General features: G+C 34.0%; 1 long non-coding RNA gene across 1 annotated transcript; it reads left to right on the top strand.

Moving 5' to 3' along the window:
- The first annotated feature begins 15,660 nt into the window (after positions 1-15,660).
- LOC120781959 lies at positions 15,661-16,991 on the top strand. The gene is made up of 4 exons (XR_005706198.1): positions 15,661-15,965; positions 16,033-16,362; positions 16,453-16,595; positions 16,670-16,991. It is a non-coding gene; the product is annotated as an uncharacterized LOC120781959 (long non-coding RNA).
- The last annotated feature ends 224 nt before the right edge of the window (positions 16,992-17,215 follow it).

The raw sequence follows: 17,215 nt of genomic DNA, 5'->3' as shown, positions 1-17,215 counted from the left end.
TGCAACACCTGTTATAAGCCTGTCGTTACACGAGCAATAAAATGCGAGGAACAAGCCTGGCTACAGGAATAAAGCGTTGTTAAACTTTTTCCAGTGTGAGAGCGCCTTAAAATAAGCGATTTACAGCCCTATCCTCATGCCCTCACAAAAGTCACCAACCTCACTACAACGATGTTTCTCCCTATAGTGAGGTTTACCTTATTCTGGCGAAAATTCAAAAGCTCAAATGCTCACTATTCTCACAAATATCTGTGACGTGTGAAAGCAGCCATCATAATACAAAACATCTGTGTTTGTTTTGTTTTAAATAAGTATTTAACATTTTTTAAAAAATTGAGAATTGAGTGTTATAATTAGCATGGAGGAACTATTATTTTTATTTGCGGCAATTGTTGTGGAGGAGGAATCGGGCGGTAGGAGGAAAGTGTTAAAGGGTTTGCGAGACAAAAGCGATCCCTTTAGTATGCAGGCACGATTCCGATTACTTTGGCGGCGGGGTAAAAAAAACGAATTTCCATATAAATGGGGTATGTGCGGATAGGGTAGCTTCTCCAGAGGAGGAATATCCGAAAATAATGTAAAAATAACTAATATTTTTAGAAATATTCACGTTTAAAAATTCAAAAATTTGCACTAAGAAAACATGTTATTTCTCTATGTTTCTCTAAATTTTTTCACATTTTTCTCTTGTTATATTTAAATATACACTTTAAAGATTGAAATAAGTTCACATTTCACTTTTATTTTGTAATATTCTACCTATATTTATTAATTTAAAAATCACTTAGAACACTCATCGTTGCAAAGGCTAGATTGCTTACAATTATGAGGAAAACGAGCGTTGCCACATCTCAAACACCAAATTTGTAGGATTCTTAACGATTTTTCTTTGTTTATGTATATATACATATGTATACATATATACTATACATATGTATGTATATGTATAATATGCGATTTATGTTTAATAAAAATAAATAAGTAAAAATCTATAATAATATTGTAAAATTTATATCATATCGGGGTGACTGAAGTACTTTCGCGTAGTACTCCTTTCTGCGTTGGCGGCCTTCGGCCGCGCTTTAAAAAAATAACCCTGGTCGAGCGAATACCCGGGGTGACTGAAGTACTTTCGCGTAGTACTCCTTTCTGCGTTGGCGGCCTTCGGCCGCGCTTTAAAAAAATAACCCTGGTCGAGCGAATACCCGGGGTGACTGTAGTACTTTTGCGTAGTACTCCTTTCTACGTTGGCGGCCTTCGGCCGCGCTTTAAAAAAATAACCCTGGTCGAGCGAATACCCGGGCTGACTGAAATACTTTCGCGTAGTACACCTTTTGCGTTGGCGGCCTTCGGCCGCGCTTTAAAAAAATAACCCTGGTCGAGCGAATATCCGGGGTGACTGAAGTACTTTCGCGTAGTACTCCTTTCTGCGTTGGCGGCCTTCGGCCGCGCTTTAAAAAAATAACCCTGGTCGAGCGAATACCCGGGGTGACTGAAGTACTTTCGCGTAGTACTCCTTTCTGCGTTGGCGGCCTTCGGCCGCGCTTTAAAAAAATAACCCTGGTCGAGCGAATACCCGGGGTGACTGAAGTACTTTCGCGTAGTACTCCTTTCTGCGTTGGCGGCCTTCGGCCGCGCTTTAAAAAAATAACCCTGGTCGAGCGAATACCCGGGGTGACTGTAGTACTTTTGCGTAGTACTCCTTTCTACGTTGGCGGCCTTCGGCCGCGCTTTAAAAAAATAACCCTGGTCGAGCGAATACCCGGGCTGACTGAAATACTTTCGCGTAGTACTCCTTTCTGCGTTAAAATAAAAAAATATATATTGAGTTTCGTTATAAAGTGGTTATATTTTTTGGTTATCTTGCACTAATATTCAAACAAAGTTTGAGTTTTCATTACAAAATGGTTAAATATTATTATATAATATTAGTATATAATATTACATATTTGTTTATTAAATTAAATAAAGAACATATCCATATGAATGGATAGAGAGGAATTTTTGGGAAAAAAGGCATTTCAGCGAATTTCCTTATTATCACATGGCAGCGCTCCATTTCGTCGTAATTTTAGCACACACATGATGTTCACTACGAGTGTAAAATGTAATTTTTAAAATAAAGATTTCTTCGGTAAAAAAACTGTTAAAAGTGTAAAATGTGATTTATTTAAAAGTTTATAGTTTAAATTAATTAATTTGAAGTGAAAAATGTGAGTAAAGTGTGTTTTTAATGCGGTAAAATAGCTTGTTGAAGTGCTCGAATTTTGGGAATTTTTGAACTTTAAGGTCGAATATCTCGTAAACTAAGCGTTTGCGGTACCTATAACCCTATATATTTTTTAATCAGGAGGACTTCCTCTTTCCAACGGTACCTTCAAATCGCGGCGCCAAAGAAATCGGAATTGTGCCACTATGCAAGACATTGCATTTATTAACACATTTCGATTCCCAAAATCGCTGTGTAAATTGCTGATAAGTGAATTGGTGCCGCATGATGTGCAGAAGTCAAATATTCCTTTTGATCTGCGTTTCCTGATGAGTTTATATTTTTACGGGCATGGCTCTTATGAGCCAATCCTCAGTGTCAAGAGCTCTGCACTTTATTTCAAAACTGATTGTGGATGTTTAGGGAAGTGAAATTTATTTCTCTACAAGCGCGCAGGATGTGTCAGATGCAAAGAAGGGGTAAGATAAATAAATAAAAATAAATATAAATAAATAAATAAATTTTTTTCTTAAAGATTTTTCACGAAATTTGGGATCAATAATTAATAATAAATAATTCATTTTATTTTATTTAATTTTTTTTTTATTTTTTTACATTTTTATTTAATTTTGATACGTTTTTATTTCAATTTTTACATTTTTATTTCATTTTTACATTTTTATTATTATTTATCCAATTTTTGGGGACAACTTAGCCATAACCTCTGACAGCGAGGTTAGTGCCTGTGTCATTTGAGTCAGCACCCCTGTCATCTGCACATTTTGCTCTACAATTTTCCTTTGTAGAGCAATGGCCTCCTCCTCTCGCTTTTCTCTGTCCTCCATTTTTTTTAGCACTGTTCCAAGCATCTTCGCTGCAGTCAATTTTTCGGGAGGGATATAAGAAGGCGATGGCATAGGAGAAGATAATATGGGAGGAGATAAGGAAGAAGATGGAGGTGATGGTGAAGAAGAAAAATGAGGTGATGGCGAGGAAGAAAAATTTATTGATAAAGCAGGAAAAGCTGGAGCAGGCGATGTGACTGCTAGTGAAGATGCTGAAACAGGCGATGCGACTGTTGGTGTTGGCGCTGGAGCAGACGATGCGACTGGTAGTGAGGGTGCTGGAGCAGGCGATGCTGGTGTCGGCGAGGAAGATGGAGCTTGTGTATTTATTTGTTTTACATGTAAAAGTTTTCAATTTTTCAACTTTAAATGCAAATATTTAATTTAAAACTGTAATCCAGCGGCAACTATATACTTATATATATTTTCGTGATCTGGAGAACGTCACCTTTTCAGTGATACCCATTTTATTCCCGAAATCCGGGGATGCTATTCTAAATCCCAGCCTTTAAATCTTTTTAAAGAATGTTATAACAACTGACTTTTGTCCTTTCAATACCAAATAATAGGATTTAAGCTTGTTCGCTCTCAATCATTTAATGTTTTTAATCGTTTTCCATCGAAAATAAAACTATGATGCTTCAAATTACAAAACGTTTCATCAAATATCTTTAAATTTCACAAAGTTATTTAATTTTCATTGTTTTATATTTTTTATAAGTGGTCTTGAACGATGCAACAAATCCCTCCGTTTACACATTTTTTTGGTAAGATTTCAACTGGAATAAAGGGATGTTAAACTTATTCCAGTGTGAGAGCGCCTCAAAATTAGCGTTTTTTATAACATTTTCCATTATGGCCAGATTGAACAAAATTACAATTTTTGGGCATTTATCAACCCAATACCAACATTTAGTACGAATAAAAATTGCTAAATAGTGGTTATTTATTATATGGAGAAACTATTTACATCTTTTTAAAGAATATTATAACAACTGACTTTTGTCCTTTCAATACCCAATAATAGGATTTAAGCTTGTTAGCTCTCAATCATTAAATGTTTTTAATCATTTTCCATTGAAAATAAAACTATGATGCTCAAAATTACAAAACGTTTCATCAAATACCTTTAAATTTCACAAATTTATTTAATTTTCATTGTTTTACACTTTTTATGGTGGTCTTGAACGATGTCCCCTTAAAGTAAATGGTATACTAACTAGTAATAAAGGGGTGTCCAACTTATTCCAGTGTGAAGTTCTGAACACATAGAGCGCGACAGACTGCAAGCTATATCTGTCAAATATTAAAATACACAAGTTCTTAGGGACACAGTTATTGAGGCAGCTGCACAACTACATAACTATGTCCATTCAGCACTTGAGAGCTCTTCAAAATTAGCGTTTTTTATAACATTTTTCATTATGGCCAGATTGGACAAAATAATAATTTTTGGGCATTTAAATTAAAACTCCCAACATTTAGTACAATTAAAAATTTTTATATAGTGGTTAATTAATATAACACATAGAGAAACTATTTTAATCTTTTTATGGTATGTTAAAACAACTGACTAGCTCTCACTCAATAAATGTTTTTAATAATTTTCCAATGAAAATAATACTATGATGCTTGACATTACAAAATGTTTCATCAAAAGCATTTAAATTTCATAAATTCATTTAATTTTTATTGTTTTACATTTTTTATAAGTGGTCTTGAACAATGCAACAAATCCCTCCGTTTACATATTTTTTTGGTAAGATTTCAAACTGGCCATCGCTCATTTCCAATTGCTAAACGTCAAAACCTCCTGAACTCGATGAGGAGGTTTTAACGTTTAGTAATTGCTCTCTCACTTCCAGTGACAGAGAGGTTGGACATCTCCTTATCTCTGTACTTACTGTCAAATCTATTTCCATTGCCGTTGCCAAGTCTGTATGTGGGCATTTGCGACGCCGTTTTGCAATTGATTATCAGATATAAAGAGATGCCCAACTCATCTCTCATTCAAATTGATCAGAATCTCTTTTCTTACTCTCTCGCTTGTCAGCTGTCAGCGTACTCTGATCTTTTATCTGAACTGGCAACAAAACACAATCAGAGTCCCGTCAGTCATCAGTTAAGTGGTGAACACATAGAGCGCGACAGACTGCAAACTACATCTGTCAAATAATAAAATACACACGTTCTTATGGACACTGTTATTTTGACAGCTGCACGACTACACGACTGCAGGCCGACAGTTGCCGTTCTCGCTAACTTCTATATCCTCCTTTATTTGCCAACGACAGTAGAGTTGACAGTAGAATGGAAGATAGAGGAGGTAGAGTGGTGATGCCACTAATATGTAACATTATTCACAGCTCTAACAAACTTGAAGTTATTTCACAAATAAAAGAATAGAATGGCTATATTATAGCTCTATTATATCATTTGTAATAACAATTGATAATTTAAGCAAAAATATTTACCTATTTACTTATTTTTTGCATAAAAAATTTCACTTTGAACAAAATATTAAAATTTCATAGAAGTGAAAGGAATTAGTATGGCCACAACGAAATTGTGTACATGCAAAATGGACAATCGAGTTGTTTTGTGTACATGTCGGCCATTGTGTTCTTGTTGCTTCTCAAAACGTACATGTAGTAAGATGCACAACGACGTTTTCAGTTCACTGTCGTGCTGCTGCAGTCTGTCGCGCTCTATGTGTTCCTCACTTTAGAGAAAAAGGCGGGGTGCCAGAAGATTAGCGCTAAAACGAACTGCGAAAATTAGTGCATTGTTGAAATTCGGTAGAAGATGTCGGTAGTTTGTAAAATTATTTGTATATGTGGGTGATATAGGCTTACTGGGGAACTCAAACGAAAAGGAACAGGTCTCATCATGTCATTATTTAGAGATGCATATAAACATGAATAAAAACAAACCTGTCGATAACGATTATTCAATTTTCTATAGCATAGTCAATAACCATAATTGCGAATAAATACAGTTTAAAAAAGTAAAAAAAAATCCGCTTTTAAAGCACATTAAACTAAGGAGTAAAAATAGTTCTTAGCATAAGCTAATAATAATAATGAACCAAAAATTCGTGTATTATTATGAAAATAGTTTGGGATGCTCGATATACATATGAAAAATATGTCACAAAGCACGCCACGCCTTTCTTACAATAATATACGAATTTTTGGTTCATTATTCTTGTTAGTTTATGCTAAGAATAATTTTTCAGTTTGTAGTTTGATGTGAAAAACCCCTCATTAATTAAAATATTAACTATGATATGTTGTAATGTTAAAGTAATTCGATAATTCGGCAGTATTTAATCTTTTCTCTGAACCTACATAATTGTTATATTAGTTGCGACCAAGTTCTATTGACGATTTTATGAATTTTTCCTTCTTAATCGAATCATTTCTTCTAAGGATTCACTGCTAAATGAGGGTTTTCCTGTTATCTTCGAGCAGTTGGATCTACAATGACTTAGTGCTACATAAGCTTGTCCAGCAGCAAAAACGTCGAGAGCCCAGATAAATTTTTGCATGATCAACTCTACAACCTTGCATTTATTGAACGTTTAAAGTGTCAGATATTTATACTAAAACAATCGTTTGGTCTTTTCAGTTGGCGCAAACGAGAGTCGATCATGTAAAGCATCTCACAAAGTAGAAATTTCACCTATAAATAGAAACTCAACGATTCTCTCAATTCAAAAAGGTCTTTTGAATTATTTAGTTTCCATGCCACTTCTTACAGGTAATTTTGAGCGCCTCAAAATTAGCGTTTTTTATAACATTTTACATTATGGCCAGATTGAACAAAATTACAATTTTTGGGCATTTATCAACCCAATACCCAAATTTAGTACGAATAAAAATTACTAAATAGTGGTTATTTATTATATGGAGAAACTATTTACATCTTTTTAAAGAATATTATAACAACTGACTTTTGTCCTTTCAATACCCAATAATAGCATTTAAGCTTGTTAGCTCTCAATCATTAAATGTTTTTAATCATTTTCCATTGAAAATAAAACTATGATGCTTAAAATTACCAAACGTTTCATCAAATACCTTTTAATTTCACAAATTTATTTAATTTTCATTGTTTTACATTTTTTATAAGTGGTCTTGAACGATGCAACAAATCCCTCCGTTTACATATTTTTTTGGTAAGAGTTCAATCCGGCCATCGCTCGTTTCCAATTGCTAAACGCCAAAACCTCCTGAACTCGATCAACTGTCAAAGTTTAGGTGGTTTTGACGTTTAGCAATTGTTCTCTCATTTCCAGTGAGAGAGGAGTTAAACATCTATTTATCTCTGATTGTAAGTTTCAGTACAAGCAAACAAGCAACCAGAGATAAAAAGATCCCCAACTCTCCTGTCACTGGAAATGTGAGAACCGCTTACCTTCCGAACTTTGACAGTTGACAGGATTGGGTAGGTTTTGACGTTTTGCAATTGGAATGACTGGAACGGCCAGATTGAAATTATACCAAAAATATATGTGAGCGGAGGAGTTGCCGCCGTTCAAGATCGCTAATAAAAATTAAAAAAAGTTAAAATCAAAGAAAATGCGAAATTTAAATATATTTCATGAAACTTTTTGCTATTTGATGCATAGAATAATAAATTTTCAATTACAAATGATTAAAAATATTTATTAATTGAGAACTAAAAGGCTTAATTCACCTTATTAAGTAGTGAAATATCAAAAGTCAGTTGTTTTATTATATCATAAAATCATAAAAAAGGTTTTAAGTAGTTTTGCCATATATTAAAAGTCCAGTATACTATATAATAATTTGCAATCGTAATAAATGTTGGGTGTTTTAATTTAAATGCCCAAAAATTCTTATTTTGTTCGATGTGGCCACAATGGAAAATGTTAGAAAAAACGCTTATTTTAAGGCGCTCTCACACTGGAATAAGTTGGGCATCCCATTGTCCCTGCAAGCAATCATACAAGCAGAGATATACATAGAGATTGTCATTGCCGTTAATTAATTAAATAAATTATTTTAAAGTCACGATTTATCATTGAATATTTATGATAGTTATAAAAAATCGAACTTTTAAATATTCATTAAATATGCACTTTTTGCACTAATATTATTATACATAATATATGATTATATTTAACATTTTGTATTTTCTTTTTTTTTCTTTTAATAGGCGTAAATGTTGGCTCAAACGTTTAGGTGTCTTTAAAGATCTGAATGAAAAAACACCTAAACATATTTTTGCGTGTCAGCGGCATTTTTCTGATGAAATGCGTAACGCAAAAAAATTGCGTCCGAGAGCCATTCCGGACATCAATTTAATTATTGAGTCAATATTTAACGCCCCAAATTCTTGTTTTGAAAATACGATTGAAATGGGCGTAGAAGATTTTGTTCCCCAAATGGAAGGGTCTGCCTCAAATGCAAACGGTGCATCGAGGCAGTTGCTTATGCTTTTAGAAAGGGAAGAATATTTTAGAACCTTTGCCACTTCTTGAGGAGGAACTACCAAATAGTAGTGAAAAAGCCGCGCAAACAGGTAGGGGTCTGACAGCAGGGACAGATAGATAAAAAATTGAGGGATGAGAATAGGATTTAAAAAATTAAATTGGATGAAAAAGAACAGGAGAATAGGAGTTTAAAAGCCCAGTTGGTCAAAATGACAACTGAATTAGAAAGATGTTGGGAAATGTTAAGAAGTAGTTCATTAGGAAAAGTCAGATCCTCTTGAAATAGTTTGTAGCATAGTTCCCCCTCAGTTAGGTGCTTGTATTAGGAGTAGTTTTTTAAATAGTAGTCGCCAAAATCACGTTCGGCGATATGATAGTTTTTTTTTTTTAATTTTGGCTTTGGGTGTATTTTTTTGTCGCCAATTGCTTACCGCTACCTAAAGCACCAACTTAGTTTTCCTTCGGAAAATACGTTATATAATTTTGTCGCAGATTGGCCTCGTTTCCCAGGTTGCACCCAAAGCAGCATAAAGTCTTAAATTAGGAGTAAGTCTTTCGAACAAAAGTTCATATCAGTTTCTTGTGATGAAATGTCACTGAAATATCATTTGCTGTATGATAGGAAATTTGATAGGGTGATAGGTCTTGAAGATTATGGCGATGAAAATCGCACATCTAGAATAGCCACAACTGCAATGACCATAATGGTGCAAGGTATAGGTGGGGAACCTTGGTCCCACCCGTTAGCTTATTTTTTTGTTAGAGGCTCATGTAAAGGGGATGTCCTCAAGAAATATATTCTTGAAGCCATTACCCAACTTCAAAATATAGGGCTAGTTCCTTCCCATTTTTTTTTGTGCCCAGGGTACCAATTTTCAAAATTTAGCTAATTTGTTAGGTGTTTCAATGTCACTGCCTCTTTTCAAAGTTAATGGTAAGGAAACATGTTTTATTACGATAGCCCCCACTTATTAAAATGTAGTCGGTACTGTTTACAAAATTTGAAAAATAAAGTTGATTTTAAAAATAGTCGCGTATGTTGGTTAGATATATGTAGTCCATTTTTATAAACAAGACACTAAGTCGAGATATCGGTGTGCGCATAAATTAACCGACGTTCAAATTTACCCCAATACCTTTCAAAAAATTAAGGCTAAATTCGCGTCTCAAGTGTTAAGTAATACGGTCGCTTCAGATATGCTTTCTCTTTACAGCTCGGGAGCCTAATACCATGTTCAGACCGAAAATTTAAAAGATTAGATTACATTTAAGCATTTCATAGCCCAACAGTGTTCTCACTGCCGTTAGAAAGATCAAAAAACAGCTGTTATTGTCATTCAAGAATTCACATCGCTTAATATTTATCAAAGGGAAACATTGTCATATAGTATTTTCAAAGCCGTCTTTTTTTAATATTTTCCATATAATAGAAATAATGGATGCATTTTTTCATTTGTTAAGTCGATTTTCAGGTGAAATTAGATTCATTGCTTTAAAAAAAATTTGTTTGTTTACATTTTTCCCCCTTTGTAGTGTCTAAATCAGCTGTGATAATGTAACAGATTTCCAGTGCTGACAAGTAGAGTGCGCAAAATCAGAGTCGCACAGAGAGATTTAGCGTGGATCAGTTTGAAATCATTTCAATAAAGTGATTTGGAACTGTCATTTTTCTATGGCGAAATCTTGATAAATTTTTAAGATTAGTGGGATAATCCATTCAACAGCCGAAATCGTGTGATTAAGTGTCGGTCTGAACATGGTATTAAACTCAAATAGTATGAGCTTTATTAATACCGCGGATTTCGTTTCTTTTTTCAATAAATTATTCGATATCTTTAATAGCAGTTTTACTGAGGCCATTGTACCCACTAAAAAAGTGTTTATAAGTTCCCCAGAGCAAAACCAGTTTTTAGATGAGGCAGAAAAAGTTTTAAAAACAATTCGGGTCGTAGACACAACACATAATTTCAATTTTACCAAGGGGTGGTTAATTAATATTAATAGTTTTAGACGATTGTGGCGATTGCTGTCACACTCAGGATTTCCTTACCTAAAGACAAGACGACTATGTCAGGACAGGGAGGTGCTGGAGTTACACCTTTCATGCTCTCCAGTTTATTTAGAAAATCGTGTGGCTTACGTTACGTAAATATCGTAACAAAAGGTAACTGTGAGCTGCCTTTAGAACCCGAATCCACAGTTATTTCATAAGATAGCCAAAATGTTCTTCATAATGTGTGCAATGATTCCGTTTTAAGTGACCTTTCTTGGCAGGATTTCCAGGGTTTACCACGGCCCGAACACTCCATTGTTAGATCCATTACTTTAGATAATAGTTTAGAAATTAATTTTTAAAAGGAAAATGCTTTTAATTATTTTTCGGCTACCTTTATTTGAAAGTTTTAAAATGCACTCGTGCCTCCTGCCATTACCTTATTTAGAAGATGAAATTCCTTCAGATGAATTCATTTTCATATACCAAAACCAAATAAATGCAACATAGGGAAGCCGCCTGAAAAATTTGTTGCATTTATTAATAATTTAGAAGTAAAGTTAGGTGAGGAATTTGATCATAAAATAGGTGTAGGAGCAATTATTTTTCCTAAATTTTACTAAAAGATATTAGGCCCTTCTTGTGTTGTGAAGGCTGTGACCCAAAAATAGTTATTGCTCTATTTATTAGAATTAGAATTTATTTTGCAACAAAATTTTTAAATAAAGATTTATCTCTACCCAATTTTAAGAATACAATTTTGGGTGTTTCAAATTTCTAGTTTTTTATCTTCCTTTTTTAGTGGTTACAATGAGCTAAATATTTAATATTAAAAAAGGATTTTTAAGCAGATTCGCATTAAGAGGCTCTAAAGTTAGAACGATTTTAGAAAGTTTTTAATTACAAATTATAATTTGGGTCTTAAATATTGGCATTTGTATAGGTAATACGTTTATTTTTATAGTTTTAAGTATTATATAGTCGAGCCTTCACTTTTCGAATCATCTCAGGTGATGTTGCTGTTTTCTTATGACCACCTCCATGGCGTTTTGCGATGCTGCCAGTATCATTGTAACGATTTATAGTGCGATACACAAACATTTTGTTCACTTCGAGATGTTTTAGCTGACGAACAATTGCTGCTTGTGATTTTCCAGCCAAATATAAAGCAATCACACTATTACGTTTAAATTCCATCACGTATAACTTTTTTTTCACACGACACCGACTAAAATGTTTTTGTACGCTTGTAAACAATGGAATGATTTGTTATTGGTGTAAATTTAAGCGCGCTGTCATTAATAGTGTGGTAGTTATAGCAGTTTGAATTTGGTAACACTTCGAGTGGGTAATCCTGTATAATATGCGAACTGCGTGTTTTATTTAAAATGCCCAAAAAACAGTTTTTTTCTGATCTGGCTACAATGGAAAATGTCATAAAAAACGCTAATTTTGAGTACTAATAAAAATAACAGTGCAATTCTGTACTATGATCCAGTCTCAAGTTTCTAAATTTGAGATTTTAAGTTAGAGACAATTTTTGAGACTTGAGACGATTTTGCTATTCTGTAAGTGACAGTCACAAAATCTATTACATCTCATTATTCAGAGATGTTTTTACACTTGAATGAAAATAAATATGTCGATAACATATTTTACATTTTCCATAGCATATCCAAAAACATAATTATTAATAAAAATAAAAATATGTGTTGACTTTGTTTCATAATATTTACAAAATTTATGTAAAATTTATTTATTTATAACCTTTCCGTGTTTGAGTTGCTTACAAAATATAAAAAAAACGACAATAAATTAATATCTATGATGATCTCTATTCAGTAAATTCGAAATGGCAGACAAGAGTTCTTTTTAGTTTTGTGACCTGTTAACTATCAGGTCTCAAATTTGAGCCAATATTTTGAGACTAACGCTAGAGACTGTTTAGTGAATAGTAACTAGTCACAAATTGAGACTTTACCTCAAAATGCCTCAAATAAAGACTGGGTACAGAATCCCGTTATAAGTATATACTATATTTCGAATTTGTTTCAGAATAGTTGCGATATTTATGTGAAATTGATTTATTTTTAACTTTTTCGTGTATGAGTTGCTTACAAAATAAAAAAAAGGACAATCGATTAATATCTATCATGATATCTATAAGTGAAGTGTCAGTATATTTCAAATGGCAATCAAGTTTTCTTTTTAGTTGTCTCGAATAGTGACTAGAGACTGCTTACTGAATTGCGCTAGACAGTTATAGGACTGTTTTTTTTTCGCCGCGACTGTACTGCGGAGTTGTCTCCGAGCACCTGGATAGTCAGGACAAACATTTTGCGTGAAGTACAAAAAGTGCGTGAAAATGCAGCGTTCGTTAGAGCAGAGGTAAAGTCTGTGTGAAGCTCACTAAATCTGCAACAGAGACGTTTGATATGATCGAGTAGGCTTACCCAAATTTAGCTTTAACTAGAAATGGTGTGTTACGGTGGCACTAGGCCTTTTTGGAGGGCCGGGAAGAGGTCGCTGATGAAGACCGATAGAAAGAGCAAATCCAAAGTGAAAACCATGCCCAATTTCTTTTTTGACATCAAAGGCATCATCCACCATGAATTTTCTCCTCCTAGACAAACTGCCAACGCCAACGTTTACGTGGAAGTCCTCAAGAGACTCAAACGAAGGGTCAATCTGGTCCGACAAGACATCGTAGCCGATTGGAAGTTTCACCACGACACCCGGCTCACACCGCCTTTCTTGTAAACAGCTATCTAACCAAGGCCGGCACCCCAAGGCTTCCGTAGCCACCCTATAGCCTAGATGTGGCTCAGATTTTTTTATGTTTCCTTGCCTAAAAAGGCCGATCTAGCACCTCGGCTCTCAAGGCTATTCCGGAGTATGCCTTCCGTGACGCCTTCAATGCTTGGAAATCGTGATTGCAGCACTGCATCGACGCAGAAGGAGTCTGTTTTGAAAATTTTTAAAGAATGGTAACAATTGGTTCAATAAATATTTTCAAATCGACTCAGTCCAATTACTTTCCGGACAAACCCTGTATGTCTCAAAACGCAACATATTAACATTAATAATACCGGCTGTTGCAGTGATCTGTCTTACTTATTTCATTGTGAAAGCGACTCAAAATACGCGTTCTTTATAACATTTTCATTGTAACCAGATCACACAAACTACATATTTTTGTTTTTAGTCACAAAATAGTATATCAATTTTTTTCCTTAATAGCAGGGGTAAAAGATGTCCAACATATTCAATCGATCTCATGACTACTCACATTGACATAGATAACTTGATACGAATCTCTTTGGTTCGAGAGAGAGCTGTCAAAACTTGAATTTTTTATAACATTTGCCAATGATGCCACTGCTGAAAAATATTAGAACGGGCATTTTATAAATCACTTTTGGGTATTTCGTAGTTTCCACACAACCACTGAGGTATGCAAATATCGCGTTAACCATATTATTTTTGGGTGCTCGGTTCCCCAGTAAGCCTATATCACCCATATACATAAATAAATAATTTTACAAACAACCGACATCTAATTCTACAGAATTTCAGCAACGCACTAATTTTGGCAGTTCGTTTTAGCGCTATTCTTCTGGCATCCCGCCTTTTTCACAAACTGCTGACTGACGGAGCCCCGCGAGAGAGTAAGAAAGGAGATTCTGTTTTATTCATCAATGACATTCAGTTTTAATTCTGCAGCAGTGTTTGGCATTTCTTAGCACAATTGTGCTAGCTCCCTTCACGCGTACACTTATTCGTTATCGTACATGTGCTGAAAATATAGAGAGTGACACGACATGATTCCATGACAGTGAACTGAAAATGGCGTCGTGAATGCTGCTACATGAACATTTGTAAGAAGGCAGCGACATAACCAGGAATAAAGGGATGTTAAACTTATTCCAGTGTGAGAACGCCTCAAAATTAGCGTTTTTTTTATAACATTTTCCATTATGGCCAGATTGAACAAAATTACAATTTTTGGGCATTTATCAACCCAATACCCAACATTTAGTACGAATAAAAATTACTATATAGTGGTTATTTATTATATGGAGAAATAATTTAAATCTTATTGAAGTACACTATAACAACTGACTTTTGTCCTTTCAATACCAAATAATAGGATTTAAGCTTGTTAGCTCTCAATCATTAAATGTTTTTAATCATTTTCCATTGAAAATAAAACTATGATGCTTCAAATTACAAAACGTTTCATCAAATACCTTTAAATTTCACAAATTTATTTAATTTTCATTGTTTTACATTTTTTATAAGTGGTCTTGAACGATGCAACAAATCCCTTCGTTTACATATTTTTTTGGTAAGATTTCAATCTGGCCATCGCTCGTTTCCAATTGCTAAACGTCAAAACCTCCTGAACTCGATCAACTGTCAAAGTTTAGGTGGTTTTGACGTTTAGCAATTGTTCTCTCACTTCTAGTGAGAGAGGAGTTAAACATCTCTTCCATTTTGTATGTACACAAATTCGTTATTGCCATATTAATACCTTTCACTTCAATGAAATTTGAATATTTTGTCCAAAATGAAATTTTTTAATCAAAAAATAAGTAAATAGGTAAATTTATTTGTTTTAAATTATCAGTTCTTATTCTCTTCTTTATCTTCTTTTTGTAAAATAACATCAGGTTTGTTAGAGCTTTGAATAATTTAACATTTTACATATGTATTAGTGGCATCCTCTCCTCTCTACTGTCGTCGGCAAATTTAAAAATATTTTTAAATTAGCGAGAGCAACAACTGAGAGCCTGCAGTCGTGCAGTTGTCTAAATAACTGTGTCCATAAGAACGCGAAAAGGACGTAAAAAGTGAGAGATGTCGCTTGAAGTCTGTCGCTCTCTATGTGTTCAGCACATCAATCGTCAAAGTTCGTCTTTGCAGCAGAAATAAAGAGATGCCCAACTCTCCTGTCACTGGAAATGTGAGTACCGCTCAAGAATGATAGAGAAAGAGATTAAGCAATACGCATGTTTGCTGTTTTTGCTGACGTCACGGTTGACTTATTATTCGCCCGCGCTTTTGAAAGTGAATTCGAATTGTGTTTTCAAGTGTTGTATTAATTGTGAAATTTTATATTTTTTAAAATGCGTTACGCAGTGTTCGGATGCAATAATAATAATGGTAAAAATTGTGCTACGAAATGGAGATTTTTCCATTTCCCTAAAGATAAAACAGTACTAAAACATTGGATTAATTTTTGTCGTCGTTGTACTTTGTTCTTTTAAGTTTGATAAGTAAATGGAAACAGCCTGAATTCTTCGAATATGACTGCAAAATGATGAAGGAAGTACTGTTTAGCATTTTGTCAAGCGTTAAAAAGTGCGGTAACAATATTGTTGCCATTGTAAGCGATTTGGGTGGATCAAATAGAGGCTTATATAACGATCTTGAAATTAATTTGGAAAAACTTTGGTACATTCACTAAACAATTATTTTAATTATGACATACTTTAAATTGTGTTCTTTTTTTCTATTGCAGGTTTTCACACAACGGAGACAGGATTGTGGTTTTTGCTGATGTCCCCCACTGAACAAAACTACAGAGAAATCATTTTTTGGATAAGGGCTTTACTATCAATGGAAAAATTGTTAGAAAAGACATTATTCTGAACCTGCTCTCGATTACCTCCAACGAGCTGTCCATCACGCACAAAATTTCCTAGAAGCATTTGTCTGTAATAGGAGCAGAAAGGTTAAGCTTGCCACAAAATTGTTCTCCCACACAATTGCTCAAGCAATAACTCGAGCGGCTAGTTTAGGTCTACTAGATAACGAAAATTGGGAGGAATGCCATCGACTTTTCAAAATTGTAAGTAATATTTAAAATATTAATTGAAATGTTCATATAATAAATATTAATTTTGTTGACAAATGACTGGTTTGATCTAATGAATGTCAGAGTGCCCAAAGTTGGAGTGAGGGAACGCTTGCACGCCTACGGTTTGGCTTTGAACAAGCAAAATAATGTACTGGAACAGATGACGGAGATGGTTTCATCAATGAGAGTTATTGGTGAAAATGGGTTGCTTCCATTCCAAAAAGGTAATACTCCAGCTATATATTTATATTATATAAGTTCATTTTCTACAGTTTTTGATTTTACTTATGATTTACAGATATACTCCAAAGCAATAATGCTTTGAAATTGCTGCTGGATGACTTAAGACAGCAGTACAAAGTACATTGAGAATTTGGCAGGGTACATCTGCCACAAACTCGGTAAAGATAACCCCGAAATTTGTGCCAATTCAGAAAATTGTTCGTCTTATACTTGGGCGGATCACCTTTCTCAAGGAGGACTCTCAAAACCAACAGATACGGAAATGTTGGTGGAGCATATGAGAGCCTTGCAAGCAGTATTTTATGACGTAAATGGTACTGATTTGCATATATGTACAAATTACGTCCAGAAGCACTTAGATTTAAGTAATTTTGTAAATTGTAAAGAAAAAGAATTGTTTTTCAGAAGTAGAATGTATTTTAGGAGTCGTTCCTTAAATAAAAACTAAATTGCATGTATAGCAAAGAAAGAAAATTAAATAAGACATTAAATTGATACTACAATGAAAATACAATTAAATGAATATGTAGGTAAATGTTGACTATAAAATATTCACTTATATTGATATCTTTTAATAATATTCACTTATGTATATTGAATA

The sequence above is a fragment of the Bactrocera tryoni genome, unplaced genomic scaffold, assembly GCF_016617805.1.
Source record: "Bactrocera tryoni isolate S06 unplaced genomic scaffold, CSIRO_BtryS06_freeze2 scaffold_79, whole genome shotgun sequence".
NCBI lineage: Eukaryota > Metazoa > Arthropoda > Insecta > Diptera > Tephritidae > Bactrocera > Bactrocera tryoni.
The sequence above is the reverse complement of the archived record's forward strand: the minus strand, read 5'-3'. Positions and strand labels throughout refer to the sequence as shown.